The sequence below is a fragment of the Phycodurus eques genome, chromosome 18 (assembly GCF_024500275.1).
Source record: "Phycodurus eques isolate BA_2022a chromosome 18, UOR_Pequ_1.1, whole genome shotgun sequence".
Lineage (NCBI taxonomy): Eukaryota > Metazoa > Chordata > Actinopteri > Syngnathiformes > Syngnathidae > Phycodurus > Phycodurus eques.
The window spans coordinates 16,910,531-16,921,885 of record NC_084542.1 but is presented as its reverse complement, the minus strand read 5'-3'; the positions used below and the strand labels follow the sequence as shown (position 1 = coordinate 16,921,885).

General features: G+C 43.2%; 1 long non-coding RNA gene across 1 annotated transcript; it reads right to left on the bottom strand.

Moving 5' to 3' along the window:
* Positions 1-10,198: 10,198 nt before the first annotated feature.
* Positions 10,199-11,026, bottom strand: LOC133416766 (uncharacterized). The gene is made up of 3 exons (XR_009770275.1): positions 11,000-11,026; positions 10,869-10,924; positions 10,199-10,252 (listed from the first exon to the last, which is right to left on the bottom strand). It is a non-coding gene; the product is annotated as an uncharacterized LOC133416766 (long non-coding RNA).
* Positions 11,027-11,355: the final 329 nt, after the last annotated feature.

The window sequence follows — 11,355 nt, the reverse complement described above, 5'->3', positions numbered from 1 at the left end:
GGTTCCCACGGCAACACGCGTAGGGAAAGGAGGAGGAAGTGGATGCGTTCCGTTAGAGCGAAGCACACGTTTCCCCCCCCCCCCCCCCGAAAGACACCAGTCACACCACAGCAATCACACACACACACACACACACACACACTAATAAAAAATTCTAATAATATTAATTTCCTCATGAATTTAATGACTCAATTATAAAGTCTGCGATGCACATTGGCTCGTTTACAACAATTATTATTTATCTTGTCACTATGTTTACATTTATGACAAAAAACTATCAGAAAATTGTGCATTAATGGATTTCAAGTAAGACACGATTGTCAACGTGTTTCATTTTGGCATCAAAAGCGAGCATAACACTGCATCGAGCTTTTTTTCCATTTTCCCTTTTTTTTTTTTTACCTCTGTATAAAAAATATAAAGTGTATTGCATTTATGCAATCAATAAACTGTGCCAGAGAACACAAAATGATATTTCTGCATGTAACAATAACATTTTGAACTCTGAAAAATGACTTTCTATTTGTGTCTCGTCATCATTTGATCCCGTGTGGCGCATGCAGTCGGCTGTCGACTTGAATGAAAAAGAACTATTTTCCTTAGTAACATAAAATATATTCGCAAACTAAAAAGCAATGAAAATATTTATTTTACTTGGTTAGTGTGATTTCTGTGGCTCAACGTCAACGGACAACGTCTGTAAAGCGTAGACGTCGCCTTCAATTGCACACACGATTGTCAGCCGTCATCCGTGAACGATGTTAGTTTTTAATATACACACAATCAACTTCAAATTTAGAATTAAATTTGAAAACCAAAATGAACAAATTTAAATTTGAATGAAATACTCGTTTATTTTCCAAAGTTAAAGAGAGCCGCAGCAGAAGGATGAAAGAGCCACATGCGACTCTGGAGCCGCGGGTTGCGGAACCCTGACTAACATTTCAAACGATGATATTGGGATGAATATTGTGAGTTTGATTTTATTGTATTGTTTATTGTATTGAGCAAAAGTAGCACATACTTTGGGAAGCAAGAGGTTCCTAAAACCGCTGGAACGGAGAGTGCGGGTGGTGGTATGCACGGTGAGCAGAGAGCGGCCAGAGGGCGGGGTTTTATCGATGCCCACGGACGAGTCAATTTATCTGCACGCATTGACATAAAAAGAATACTTTTGTCTTATTTAATTCTCGGGGGGGGGGGGGGGGGGGTGTTAAGCACATTTTGGGGGGATGCTCTTGGATGATGTACATTTCATTTTATTTTTAAACAAAACAACCCTTTTTGACGAACCCCGTCACCCTGCTGGTTATTTGGCCGACATTTATCATTTTACAAAGACCCGGCTCATCCGGTGTGAGTTGGGGGCTCGTGTGTGTGTGTGTGTGTGTATCCAACCCTTCCTCTTTTCTGCCTCTGACAGTGGTGCGTAAACAGCATAACTGCGAATATGAGTCACTTCTTTTTTGGCTGGTGGGCCGAGAGCGCTCGCCGCCCGCCCCTCAGCGTGAGTAAGGGAAGCCCGCAGGTATTTCTTGATATCGGGCCAACATCAGTCAAGCCCAACCTCCAGGCGACAAGAGAGTTTAGAAAGATGAGCACCGCCCAAAAAACTAAACAAAATCCTCGACACACATTGTAGCGTGAAGTGTGGCGGCATCATACATAATTCAACAAGCTGAAATAATTGCCAGGGTGGGATATATTCTAAAAATAAGTCCAAATGTAGCTACAAATTGCCCGTGCGCAGGATTTTGTTGTTGTTTGGAGGCCGACTTTGAGACGTTCCCAACTGTGCGCGGAGGGAGGGCTGACATCTGGGTGCCATGTTGAGGCTTTTCGGGTCTTCTGGTCAGCAGAAATGCGCACGCCGAGAGGATGTCATGTTCCCACACCAGTCTCATCCTCGCCATGGCAACACTACTGACACAACAATTGGACTCGCATGACTCGTCGCACATGTTTGGGGAGGAAAAAAAGAAAGGTCACCATAAAACTCTTAAAAGCTCGCTATGACAAACGATCTCCATCTTGACGTGCCCGAGAACAAAGTTGCATTCGCCCTGCGCGTTTCTACCAAGCCGTAAATCACGTCGCCGACCTCAAACGTGCAATCATGCAATTTCATTCGGCGGAATTATTCCCGTACGGAACCGTCCTATTTTTTTAAGCGTCCCCGCCGCCGTATAATCAGAGGCCACACAAATGTTCCGGCCGCGTTGTGAGCTTTAAAAAAGGAGCCCTTTGAGCATTTATTCAACATCCACTTAAGGTCCATGTGCTTACGAGGACACACTTTCTCCTCACTAGTAAGACAATCCAGCGCAGTAGTAGAATGACTGGGGCGCACTAGTAGAACAAGGGTGTCTTACACATTTACATTTTTTTCAACAATATTTAACATTTATTTTATAGAGCGCTATTTAAGAGTACTCAAAGACACTTTTCAAATGATAAAATGCCAGGAAAAAAATAAAAACATGACTAAAAACAAAAACAAAACATCAAATACTAGTGCCACTCTCAGCCTACTAGTAGCTTTATAGAAAGCCGTTTGAGCATTTACTCTACTATGACTAGTACATGGATTGTACAAATGCTCAAACTCAAAAAAGCTAGTAGGGTCAAGGAGGCTACTAGTACTAGTAGACCAAAAGTGGGACTAGTAGTAGAAAAACATGAATAGTTTAACACAGTTGTTCTACTAGTATCCCCTAATCGTTCTACTAGTGTGCTGAATTGTGTTACTAGTAGGTAAAATAATGTACTAGTAACCTGGATATTTAAAGACAAAATGCTCAAACAGCTTCCAAAAAAGCTACTAGTAGGGTCAAGGAGGCTACTAGTACTAGTAGGACAAAAATTGGGACTAGTAGTGGAAAAATATATTACTAGTCACTCATTCTACTAGCACACCGAATTGTCTCACTATTGGGAATGAAGAGCGTACTAGTATGTGGACTTTAGTCTGGATACGGAATAAACGCCCTTACGGCTTTTTATCCGCGTCGGACCGTGGCCGTCCTCGCCGAAAGTCAGAGCGGGAAATCACGGTGTGGAGTAAAACCATGTCCTCGCGGGAACGGGGTGTCAGCGGGGCCTGCGGTCCGCCACCGACCGCCGCACAGATCCGACTTTACTGGCGGATCACAGGCGGTGGGCCCTCGCCGGGCCCTGGGCGTACGCCCACGTACTAATCTGCCGTCCCTGACCGGTTTCGCAGCGGAGTGGCGGTGGCCGCTCAGCGAGCATTCTGGGAGAGGAAATCCGGCCCACATGCCGGCACTTGGGAAGCGTGGGCGGGGCATTTAAGCGGGTGGTGGTCACTTGACAGCTGTGGTTTGGGATGGTTCCGAGGAAGCGGGACCACACCACCGAAGAGCCTCATTCAGTTGAGGCCGCTGCGGGTCGCAACCAAGGCAGTGGTGCCCTTGTGCAAGGCACTCAAACCCAGTGGCGGACGATCACGATGATCTGAAGCACTGATTTACAACTAGGGCTGTGACTATCGAATCTTTTTATCCTGTTGATATTTGTGCGAGTGCTCGCCACCCCCCGCCCTCGTCCCATCAAAACAAATATAATAATACACACATATATATATATATATATATATATATATAATTTTTTTTTAAAACTACTAACATGCATTGTAGTCTTATTTATGACAGCTAAACTTCTATCTTTAAACTGCATATGTTGGTACTGAGTGTATGGTAGAAACAAAATCAGCCTTTGCTAAATGGTTAGCATTTGCGATTAGCATTAGCGCGCTAGTGATTACCATTTTAGGCGCTAACTACCATGCAGCTCACTCATACATCATGTTACATGTAGATTACACAGCTAATAGTGTCTTCTCCTCCGTCGTTATTTTCTGACAATGGTTTTGTCCAACAGTGTGTCCGTCTGCAACAAATGTCCGTGCAGTAAACATGGACAGTGGCTAAATGATTCCGGACGGCGCAAATACGCTTTTATTAATATATTTTTTTATAGCCTCGCGGCAGACATTTTTGTGTCAACCAATTTTTGTGGTCGACTTAGCCGAGTTAGTCGATTTCTTTTCACAGCCCCATTTACAACCTAAATTCAAATATTTTTCCATGAAATTGCTCCCGAAAAGTCTATTATCTTTATTTCATAGCGTTAATCTTGGGTGCATATACTTAATCTTGTGTATACTAGATTTTTGTGTTCAATTAGGATGTGTAGCCATGTCAATCTAATCTGCCCAAACCTTTCAGATTTAGTCACGTAACCTAAACTATATTAGCAATGGGACGGTTTCTTTAACCAATCAGACCTCAGATTTCAAGTTTGGCCTCATACCACGAATTCCTCTCAAGCAGCTCTGGACAACCAGGACAGAATGACACTGACTCTCTTACAGATTAGGCATAAATAAATAAGTACTTAATGCCTTTATTTAATAACGAGCAATTAATTGGTTCGGGTTTTGTAGGGCCGGGGGGACAGGGCTGATTGGGTGGGGACTGAGGGTTTAGAGGGTAGAGGGAGTTTGGCGGTGGGGAGTGATTATCTATGAGACCACAATGATTTCTAATACAAAGTCTTTGACTTCAACTCGTCCTTTTAATTATAAAGTCATTATACATTGTCAAATTTGAGACAAAATGGCAACAAATATCATCCCTTAGTGGAGTGCAGCCCTCTGCCAAGAAGAACAAAAATAGGACAGTCCAAAACGCTCAACGTAAGCGTAAAATAAACTTTTCGTCGCTTAATGTCAGAAAACTGCCATCACTTGTCAATAAAATCTATGTGGACATCTCTACTGATGCTCACTTCAACCCTTTGAAAATATCAGAAGGATTGCCCCAATATTGAGCATTTTGAGGACGTTAAGCGTTTTCCAATGCTCACGATTGAGAAGAAGCTTAACGTCACTTAATGTCAGAAAACTGCGATCAAACGCCACCAAAATTTACCATCCATCCATCCACATCACCCTTTTCCGACTGAGGACCATGGTCTCAGACTTGGAGGTGCTGATTTTCATCCCAGCCGCTTCTTTCTCTTTTACGTCAGTTTTGCAGTAAACTTTATCGAAATCAACAGCTTGAAACAAGCACAAGTTGGATAACAAGTGATGTTATACGATATGCTCGCATTTCATGACAGTGAAAGAGTGAGTTACTTCTAAATATGTTTAAAGCACGTGCAAATGGTAAAACTATTTTAAAATGTTTTTTTTTTTTTTTTATAGGGTCTTTCACTGTATCACTGATTTTCACCAATTGTGGGTGAGCGGAACGCAACCCTCGCAATAAACGGGTGTTTACATACGTAAGGTGAGGCAACGGTCGGGCTGCCATCCTAAGAAAACCTACTGGGTCGCACGGGACCGCCTAGAAACGTCACCACGGAAACAGGACCAACGCCCTCACTGTTTCCACAACATCTTAAAGCATTAAAGCCTATTTTCACCTGGACCTCCCAGGTGAGCCCCGTCTCAGGTAGACGCCGCCTGATGGGGGGCGGGGGTCAGTATCGCCCCCGTTGGCCAGGCGTGGCATGGCGGAGCCATGTTAAAGCTCCTCCATTTGATTGTGGCCTTACTGTCATTATGTCATAAAAACAAAGTGTGTGTGAAGTCGAGTGTGATGCGCTTTCATCCAGACGTAATTATAGAGTGCGTTGGGTAGCCGTCTTTCGCTGGGCAGCTTTTTCCTCATGTTCTTTTAAGGCCCCCTCCACCCGACACATTCTTTTATTGTGTGTTAATCACAAGGCGACGCGAGGACGTTTGCGGTGGATTTCCACACCGGTCCGTACACGAATCCTGAGCGCTGTGGTGGACGAATGGAATGTGATGCCATTTGTTAGGTAACTCACTATGTATTCATCCAACCAACAAGAACACACACTAACTAACGAACACAACTGCCTTATTAAAGTAAGTATTTCTGTTTGCTTAAAAAGGTATTGAAATGCGTAAAACAAAGATGTTAACTGTTCCAATCCAGCGTGTGAAGTTGTACAGATAAATGAGTTGATTTTGACAGGTGATGACCATCAAAAGAAAAAGTGTCGTCAGAATGATGATGACGGCCAGTCCCTCGTGGGAATTCAATTCTGTGTCATTAACTTAAGAGGCGGCCATAAAACACTCCACATCTATGCCTTTTATGAAGGAAATCATTTGCCTTTTATTATTTTTATGATTCTTTTTCTTTGTTCAGTCACACTCTGGGAATGTGTGTGTGTCTTTTGCTTGACACATGGACGACTCTCACCACATTCCACCTTTCACATCAAGTGACAGCAGATGCCGAGGCGCGGGGCATTTTCTTTACAAAGATTATGACGAGGCGGCACGGTGGACGATTGGTTACAGCGCCTGCCTCGCAGTTCTGAGGACCGGGGTTCAATCCCCCGGCTTGACCTGTGTGGAGTTTGCATGTTCTCCCCGTGCCTGCGTGGGTTTTCTCCGGGCACTCCGGTTTCCTCCCACTTCACAAAAACATGCATGTGAGGTTGATTGACAACTCTAAATTGCCCTTAGGTGTGAATGTGTGTGCGAGTGGTTGTTTGTTTCTATGTGGCCTGCGATTGGCTGGCAACCGGTTCAGGGTGCACCCCGCCTCTTGCCCGATGATAGCTGGGATAGGCTCCAGCACGCCCGCGACCCTGCAACCAAGACTAATCAGTTAACTGAGTAAACAACAAACTAGCTAACTAAGGAGCCAACTCCCGAACCAAATAGTTTGCGAGTTAACTAGCTAGGCAAACAACCAGTGGACTAAAAAGTTCTCATTAACAAGTTACCAAACACATAGCTAATTAACCAACCAGCTAGCTAACTAGCTAGCTAACTCCTAGGCAAATGACTTATTTTGTAACTAGCTAGCTAACCATTTTTGCTTAATCACCAGTTCAAATTATATTTGATTTGAACTCATAATTCAGAAACACACCAAAATCTTGGGTGTAGGAATACTATTTTGTAGATACAGTAAATATAAAAAATGGCCCCCCAAGGGAAAAAAAAAAATATATATATATAGAGAGAGAGAGAGAGAGAGAGAGAGAGAGAGAGAGAGAGAGAGAGAGAGAGAGAAAATAAAAGTCCTTAAGAGCATATCTCCTCATTCTCTTCATCCAAGGCCATAAAACCACAAAGGATATCATTGATAAACACATTTGCTATATGAAAGCAACACTCACAATAGAAAATATGGCTCAAGGCTCATTGATGTTGAGTTGTAGCTAGGCTATCATTGCATTTGCTATTGTCTGTACGGGCAATGGAGAGAAAGCAAGTGCAAGGAATTTTCAGGAAAAATACAGTCAGTAAAGACAACACTTTTTAATTTGAAAAATAACAAGACTTATGATGCCACTTCAGCACACGGGGCTCTCTGATCCCACCCAAAAAGACAAATTCTGACCACCTAACGAGCGAACATTAGCTACAGATGTTAAACTTTTGTCTTAGCTTTAGTTAGCTTTCTGGTTGAACATACTGCATTAAAGATTAGCAGAATCAAGATATTTTTTGCACGAGGTTTGCGGTTTTAAAGTAGGGTTTGAAGCCTGGATTTGGGTTTCAGTTTTGCGTTTACAGCATAGGTTATGTTTTCAAGCCAGGCTTAGCTTCTGATGGTATGGTTTTCAAGTCAGTTTTTTTTGCTTGGGTTTACTATCCAGACCCACCTTGCGATAGGTGAGAATCCAGTTTTACCTCTCTCGCACGCTTTAAACTTGTTAAAAAAAAGACTTTTTAAAGTATTCCATTTGCAGTTCACCATAACTGACAAAACAATTAACCATTGTATATTTAAACACCAGCATGTTCAACCAAACCATATTTTCATTTCAGTCTGCTAGCGCAATGCTAGCATAAATTTAAAAAAAGCCATAGGTTAACAGATATTGGCCTAGGTCTTATAGCTGCTACTCTAACAAATCAAAATTCTGACTTGCTTGTATACTGTAAACACCAAACCCATAAAAAAAATAAAAAAAATTAAATTAAAAAAATGCTTGAAACTATGGGACAGAGGCAAACAAGCCTTAGCTATAGCTAGGTTTCACAGTACACCTAAAAAGGTACAACCACGTTCCTTTATTAGACAGCTCACACCTCGGTTGTGTGGTAGACAAAGACACAAAGGGAGGATGCTGATGCTGCTGTTCTGGCACGGGAACAGACTGTGGCAGGAAGCATGACGCCACCGAAGAGTCATAATGCTGATTAACAGCTGCCTCTAATTAAAGATCAATGGCCAGGCTTTCAAAGGTGATTTGTTACATAAATTAGGATGCCCACTGTCCATTAACGACATCCGTGTCACAGTAACAGATTGGGCCGCTCGCCAGAGACCGCCACGCAGACCATAGATCACCCATAGCCCCCCCCGAGAAGCCGTTTATGGACTGGCTTTTATTTTGGCGGCATGCTAAAATGTCATACATCTGTCAAGAGTCACCGCCAGGGTGGCCAGATGCGCCACACAATGTATGGCTTTTATATCACGTATCAATGCATCCGAAGATGTGCCATATACACCATGAAGAGCTACTTTGGCTTTAAACATTTCTACCGCAACAGCAACACATTAGGACACCATGCTTCAGGGTTCCAAGTCAGGTTTAAAACAAAGGTTTCAAATTGGATTTGAAGTCAGGGCTTGAGTTTTTTTTGTTTAAACCTTGAACTGGTGGTAAACCCAAGTAAAGACTTTACAGACTGGTTACAGTTTCAAGCCAGAGAGTTGGAGTAGGGTTTTCATGTTTGGGGTTTATAGCCTTTAAAAGGTTTCAAGGTAGACCTAAGAATAGCTTCAAATTAGGTTTTGAAGACAGGATTTCAAAGTGGAATTTCAAGCATGGGTTAAGAGTTTAATTTAGAGTTAGTGGGGGAGATTTGAGTTTCAAGGTAGTGTTCTGATCCAGAGTCAGGGCTTTAAAAGTATGATTTCAGGATGGGTTAGGGCTTCAATGTAGGACATTAATCAGTTTTAAAAGTACATTCCAAGCTAGGGGTTTGAAAGTTGCGTCAGGGTTTTAAGTTGCATTGGCCAAAAAAAAAAAAAAAAAAAAAAAAAAAAAAAAAAAAAAAAAGAAATAGTCATAAAGGCACAGTCAAGAGTTTTAAGACCAGGTTTAAAGTTTGGCTTTCAAGTCAGAATTAGTTTACAGCGGTTGTTAGGGTTGAAAGTCAAATGCGACACTAATAAAAACCAAAGTCAAGGCAGATTTCTCCATTTATTGAAATTCAAAGACCACGTGAAGGCGCTTAATGTCCAACCTGCAACAGAAATTGGTCAAGTTGAGTGTAAGAATTGCAAAAGTGTTACTATACTAGTAATACCTACCCATCTCTGGTAATAGTGAACAGGCAGTTTTACTTGACCAGGCTGATTGTAAGGCATGTAGTAGCCAGAGCTGGAGGCTGGATCTTGTCTTGAGTTTGAGGTGCTCCCATGGCCAGAGTTCTGAGGAGTTTCAGCAGAGTACTCCCGGGGCCATCCGGGCTCGTAGTCCTCCTCATACTTTTCGTAATGAAGGTCCTGGTTGTAGTTCCTACCCCGCTCAAAGCTGCTGCTGAAGTGAGTCGCTGTGCCTGGAGGATACTGGCCGGTCAAGAAATAGTAGTCAAAAGGATAAGGCACAAAAGGTCTGCTAACGGGTGGTGGGAAAATGTCTGCAGGCGACTGTGCCACACTCTCTGGTGTCGAGTCATAAGGAAGCGGAACAGGCTGTGGCCAGCGACGAGGTTGTTGTGGGAAGCCTTGCGTTTCACGCTCAGATTCGTAGTCACCGTGCTCAAAGGTCTTCTCCATGCGAAACAGCTCACCGGGCTGAAACTCCGGTTGAGGGGGTGGGAAATAAGGGCCGAAACTGGAAGCACCGGGACCACCTGGTGGAAGGGAACCTGAGACTTCCGGCTTGTTGACGGCACTGCTGCCTGACGAATCAGGTTTTTCATTGGACTCCTCTGGATTGGGAACATTTTCTGCACCACTTGAGACTGGTAGTTTATGACCTGGGAGCAGAATTGCAACAATCCAGTTGGAAACCCCACTAAAGCATAGTTCAAGCTTAGAAAGTTACAAACCATGACCCCATGGATTGTCAGACACAGCTTGACCAACACCCTCTTCCACAGCTGGATGCCTCGCCCCGGCAACTGAAAGCTGAGGTGTGAATTCCCGCTTCGGCGCATGGTCCAGCAGAGTGCGGGGTTTGTAGGGACTGCTAGGGAAAGACCTGGGACCAGCAGCTAAGCAGAAAAATGAAATTCTAGTCCAACTAAAAGTAGTATGCGTGATGCATGACTGACAATCAAGTCAACATGAGAGCTGAACCCATTTTTTAAAAATCTTTAGTCCCAGCATGAACGCTGCAGTTACATCGTCTAGCCAGACTGCAAAACGCATGGTCTTTGCCCACCAAGATATTTCTTACCAATCAAGTGCACCCCTTAAAAATAAAAACCATAATCCTAAAAAGGGCAGCGGTAGTATAAACTAGAAAGCACTATCAAAAAGAGCTGTTTTGTGAGGTTGGCCACATTTCCCAGTGTGGCATTGGCAAATTGACACAAACCTTTTCAGTGGAAAGTGATAATTTGCAGATTGACAACAGAGCCCTTAAGCACTTGTTTTGAAGAAATTTACTCAAAACACTCCAATTTTTCTTTTAGGCAAATGTAAAATGAAATGAGAATCTCCGATTGAAAAAAAGAAAGAAAGAAATAAATTTTGAAAAAGGCCATTGCAGAAAAAGCCGCTTTTCTGCTAAATTACAGCCACTAAGATGCAGTTTTTCCCCTCCTTTCATTCGACACAATTGAACAAAAGCTAAAGAACGACCGTCAGTTAACAACAGTGGCGTACCTTGCCTAAACGGGTAGCAGAGCGTGGCAGCAGCCATCAGAACAAGGAGCAAAGCCCTGTTTGCACACAAACATTTGACAAAGAATTAATCAAACTAGGCCATCGGCAGACATTGGAGGCCAAGCACTTACCCAGAAGGCACCCAACCAGCCATGATGACAGCAAAGGAGCAAGTCGTAACGCAGTCAAGTCGAGAGATGTTTTTAAATCGTGCCACTGACGCCTTCCGACCAATCGGGAGACGCCGGCTCGACGGGCCACAGCTGCCCCGAGTTCAGTCCTGACGAGGTTGCGGCCTCGCACTCGTCACTTGTCAGGTGACGAGTCACACATGGTCACATTTTTCTCCTCATATTATAAATTCCAAACATTTTATTGCGTGTGGAACCTCCTGTCTACGCTTTTATCATATATTGATTCGCGATTGAGAATCCACACGTTAATGAATGCAAAAATCACAACAATTAACATAAGGCAACATATTCAA